This window comes from Geospiza fortis, unplaced genomic scaffold, assembly GCF_000277835.1.
Source record: "Geospiza fortis unplaced genomic scaffold, GeoFor_1.0 scaffold735, whole genome shotgun sequence".
NCBI classification, from domain to species: domain Eukaryota; kingdom Metazoa; phylum Chordata; class Aves; order Passeriformes; family Thraupidae; genus Geospiza; species Geospiza fortis.
In genome coordinates this window covers 73,787-78,766 of record NW_005054739.1, presented here as the reverse complement: position 1 = coordinate 78,766, position 4,980 = coordinate 73,787, and the positions used below count along the sequence as shown (strand labels likewise).

Here is a 4,980-nt window from a genome sequence, read left to right as displayed (position 1 = left end):
CTCTCCACCCCATGGATTCGTTCTCCATCCCATAGATCACCTCTCCATCCCATGGATCGTTTCTCCACCCCATAGATCACCTCTCCATCCCATGGATCACCTCTCCACCCCATGGATCACCTCTCCAATCCATGGATTGTTTCTCCACCCCATGGATCATCTCTCCACCCCATGGATCACCTCTCCAATCCATGGATTGTTTCTCCACCCCATGGATCATCTCTCCACCCCATGGATCATCTCCACCCCATGGAATTATTTTTGCATCCCATAGAATCACTTCTCCATTCCATGGAGAAATTCCATGGATCATCTCTCCACCCCATGGACCATCTCTCCACCCCATAGATCACCTCTCCATCCCATGGATCATTTCCCCACCCCACGGAATAATTTCCCCACCCCATGGATTTGTTTCTCCACCCCGTGGATTTATTTGCCCACCCTGTGGATCATCTCTTCACCCCACGGAATTATTTTTCCATCCTGCGGAATCATTTCTCCATTCCACGCAGAAACCCCATGGATGTGTTTCTCCACCCCGCGGATCGTTTCTTCAATCCATGGATTTATTTCTCCACCCTATGGAATTTTTTTCTCCGCCCCATGGATTTATCTGCCCACCTCGTAGACCATCCCTTGGGATTCTCAAAAGGAACCAACAATTCCCCACAGAATTATTTTTCCATCCCACAGAATCGTTTCTCCCTTCCATGGAGAAATCCCATTTGTTAATTTCTCCACATCATGGAGTCCTTTCTCCACCCCATGGATTCATTTCTCCTTGCCATGGGATCACTCTTCCATCCCATGGGATTGCTTCTCCATTCCATGGAGAAATCCAATGGATTCGTTTCTCCACCCCACGGATGTTTCTCCTTGCCATGGGTTTACTCTTCCATCCCAAAGTCGCTCTCCATGTCCCGTTTTCCCTCAGATCCACCCCAAATCCCAGATCCCAAATCCCGAGCCCTGGCCCTGCAGGGATGGGTGGGGCTGAGGTTTCTTGGGTTTATTTTTTTTGGGGGGGAGAGTGGGTGCTGTAAAATTTAGAAAGTTCCGGAGGTGGGGAAAGGGAGCAGGTGCTGAAACCACACGAGCTCTGACGGCGGGGGCATCACTTCTTGTTCTCTTTTAACTTCCCGGGGTTATTTTTGGTGGTTTTCAGCCCTGCAAGAAGCTGAAGTTTTTCTCAAAATACAGCAGGAGGGAGAGGAAAAAAAAAACTACCAAAAAGTAAATTTTTGTTATAAAATTAATCAGCTGAAAAACAGCAATTTCCAACGGTTCCCGGAGCTGGCTGTTTTAACAAATGGGTTTTCCACCCGAAAAGGGGCTGGTTTGGAGCCATCCCTGGAGGCCTCCAAAGAACCTGCTGGACGCTGGTCTGGGTGACCAGGATTGGGACTGGCAGTCCTGGAGGGCTTTTCCAACCTCAGGAATTTCGGGATTCCATGGAAAACACCTTTGAAGAGTCTCCTCCAGCCTGCCGGGGAGGCCCGGCAGCTTCGGCAGGGTTTTGGTCCGGAGGTGAGAGAGGGAGGGAAAAGGAGCCTGAATCCCACAGAGCTGCCAAAAACGTGGAGAAAGTCCCAAAAACATGGAGAAAGATCCCAAAAACATGGAGAAAGACCCCAAAAACATGGAGAATGATCCCAAAAACATGGAGAAAGATCCCAAAAACATAAAGTTCCCAAAAACATGGAGGAAGATCCCAAAAACATGGAGGAAGATCCCAAAAACATAAAGTTCTCAAAAACATGAAGAAAGATCCCAAAAACATGGAGAAGGATCCCAAAAACATGGAGAAAGATCCCAAAAACATAAAGTTCCCAAAAACGTGGAGAAAGATCCCAAAAACATGGAGAAAAATCCCAAAAACATGGATAAAGTTCCCAAAAACATAAAGTTCCCAAAAACATGGAGGAAGATCCCAAAAACATGGAGAAGGTTCCCAAAAACATGGAGAAAGACCCCAAAAACATGGAGAAGGTTCCCAAAACCATGGAGAAGGATCCCAAAAATCCTCCCTGAAATCCCAAAGAGAGGGAAACTGAGGCAGCAGAGGTGAGGGGGGAAAGGGAGGTTCCAGGAGGGGGAGATCCGTGAGATCCAGGTCCGGAGCGGGATCAGGGATGTTGGAGATGTTCTGGAGCCACCTTGTGGGGTCCCTCTGTCTGATCGGGGAGTGGAGACCCCTTAAACCAGTTCCAGGTCCTTCTAAACCAGTTCCAGGTCCTTTAAACCAGTTCCAGGTCCTTCTAAACCAGTTCCAGACACCTTTAAAGCATTCCAGGTCCTTCTAAACCAGTTCCAGGTCGTTTAAACCAATTCCAGGTCCTTCTAAACCAGTTCCAGGTCCTTCTAAACCAGTTCCAGGTCCTTTTAAAGCAGTTCCAGCTTCCTCAGTTCTAAATCAGTTCTAGTTTCTTGTAAACCAGGTGCAGACTGACTAAAATAGATCTTTAAATAAATTCCACTTTTTTTAAACCAGTCTCTTGTTCTCCAGACCAGCTCTGGGTCCTTCTAGACCAGCTCCAGGCCGGTCGTGGTGGCATTTTGTGCCGTCCCACCGTCCACCTGCAAGGACAGAGGGACACGAGCTTGGTTTGGGGTCCTGGGGGCTGATCCCAGCCTTTGGGGGAGATCCAGGGTTTGGTTTAAGGCTCTGGACCCCTCTGTGCCCCCCCCAGCCCCAGGGGTTCCATCCCCCAGCCCCGGCTCACCTGGTCTGGGCGCTTGACCAGGGAATAAATGGTTGAGGAGGGTCCCCCCTCGGCTGGTTTGGCTTTAGTTCCATCAGGGACGCGCTGGGGAAAAGAGGATTTCAAAAGTTTTAAAAATTAAAAAAAAAAAAAAAAATTAAATTTTTAGGGCTCAGCGCTGGAAAAAAGATCCCAAATCCAGAGACCCCACAAAGAGCCACCTCTGGAGGTGCTGGCCCATCCCAAGGCCAGGTTGGACCATCCTGGGACAGTGGGAAGCGTCCCCACCCAGGGAATGGGACAATTCTAAACTCCCTCCCAACCCCAAAACCCCCATTTTTCTCTGAGCCCTCCAAAACCGAGATTTTGGGGCTGGGCACGGAGTTTTGGGCAAGTTCAGGTGCCCTTGGGCCACCTCCAGCTGTGGCACTTCCCCCTTGGGATTCTCAAAAGGAACCAAGGGTTGTCCAGCCACCCCAGGGTGTCCCCAGCGTGTCCCCCAGGTGTCCCCAGGGTGTCCCCAGCGTGTCCCCAAGGTGTCCCCAAGGTGTCCCCAACCCCAGGCTCACCTGCTGGGAAGGGCCCACCTCGGCGTACACGGTCGTGTAATCGTTCGTGGCCCCTGGAACTGGGGAAAAAAGCAGGAATTAGCGGATTTGGGATGCAGGGAATGCAGGAATCCCAACCTCAGGAGCCCAGGCTTGGGTAAAACCTCGACCCCGAAGCCCCTCGGAGCTGCTGGAGGTGGGAATCGCTCCCCGTCCCACTTCCAGCACCAAGGACAGGGAAAATCCGCCCTTTTTTCGGTTTAAATCCCAAATTCCTGGCTGCTTTTTCTGGAGGACAAATTCTGTTTGTTTTGTCCTCCATGCTGTCACCTCATCGCTCATGGAACAGAGCGGGGAAAGGGGGATTTAAAATCCCTTAAAATCCCATTTTTGGGATAAATTTCCCATTGGAATTCCTGGGGATCGGGCACAGCTTGGACTCAGTGGTTGTGGAGGGATTTTCCAACCTTGGGGATTCTGGAATTCTTGGCTGGACTGGCCCTGAGTCCCCGAGTGGAATTCCTGGCTTTTCCCCCCAAATGTCTCTTGCCAGCTCTTGTTTTTCCCCAAATTCCCTCTTTCTTCCATGATCCCACGGCTGCCCTCCCAGCTCCCCCTTGGTGGTCTGGGGTGAAGTTTTCCAGCAGAAATGGAAGGAAAATGGGATTTCAGGAATCTGGGATCGTCCCCCGGGATCAGCCCTTCCCACTCCCCACCAGGACAGCGGGGTCGGGGTCCTTCAGCTCCGATCCCAAACCACAGGGATGGTTCCCCTGATCCTAAATGCAATTCCCAGCAGGAAAAAGGGGGGGGGGCTGCCCCAAAATCCCACCTGTGTCCGCAGGCTTGGACTGGGAGAGGCGGAATTCTGTCCAGCCTGGGGGAGATGTGACAGAATCAGAACCTCAAATCTGCCCCAAATCAGCCTCAAATCCACCCCAAATCTGCCCCAAATCCACCCCAAATCTGCCCCAAATCTGCCCAAATCAGCCCCAAATCTGCCCCAAATCCACCCCAAATCAGCCCCACGCTGGCTCCATCTGCCATCCCAGGTCCCACCTCCTGCTCCCTGGGCTCCAGGGATGGTTTTCCACGCTCACCTTTGGATTTCCACAGGAGCACGAAAATCAACGAAAGCGCTGCGACCAAAATCCCGGCTAAGATGAAGAACCCGCCGCTGAGCCCGACCTGGCTGCTGGAGAGGGCACCTGGAGAAGGGAGAAGATGCAGAAGACCTCAGGGGATTGGGATGAGCCCAGCCCATCCTCAGCATTCCCATCCCATCCCAAACCCCAAATCCCAATGTTCCCATGGCTCGACGGGAATCGGGATCAGCCCATCCCAACCCCAACATTCCCGTGTTCCTCAGGGGATCAGCCCATTCCAACCCCAAATCCCAGCTTTTCCTGCTCTCGGGGATCGGGATCAGCCCATCCCAACCCCAAATCCCAGCTTTTCCTGCTCTCGGGGATCGGGATCAGCCCATCGGGACCTGTCCCCGGCTCTCACCTGCGCAGAGCATCCCGGGGGCGGTGACGGTGACGCTCCTGTTGCTGACGGGGTTCCGTGCCGTGCACGTCAGCGGCTCCGGCTCCTCCTGGGACGTTTCGTTCAGCAGCAGCACCACGGAGCTCCCGTCCCACGTCCGACCCTGGATCCTCCAGGTGTAGGAGACGTTCCCGAGGCCGGCGCCGGGCACGGAGCAGCGCACGGAGGAGCTGCAGCGG

General features: G+C 52.8%; 2 long non-coding RNA genes across 2 annotated transcripts; both read right to left on the bottom strand.

Annotated features, from left to right (window-relative positions):
• Positions 1-1,843: 1,843 nt before the first annotated feature.
• On the bottom strand, positions 1,844-3,327 carry LOC115949071. The gene is made up of 3 exons (XR_004082730.1): positions 3,275-3,327; positions 2,727-2,810; positions 1,844-2,580 (listed from the first exon to the last, which is right to left on the bottom strand). It is a non-coding gene; the product is annotated as an uncharacterized LOC115949071 (long non-coding RNA).
• A 758-nt stretch (positions 3,328-4,085) lies between these two features.
• LOC102034256 lies at positions 4,086-4,885 on the bottom strand. The gene is made up of 3 exons (XR_004082729.1): positions 4,763-4,885; positions 4,354-4,461; positions 4,086-4,130 (listed from the first exon to the last, which is right to left on the bottom strand). It is a non-coding gene; the product is annotated as an uncharacterized LOC102034256 (long non-coding RNA).
• Positions 4,886-4,980: the final 95 nt, after the last annotated feature.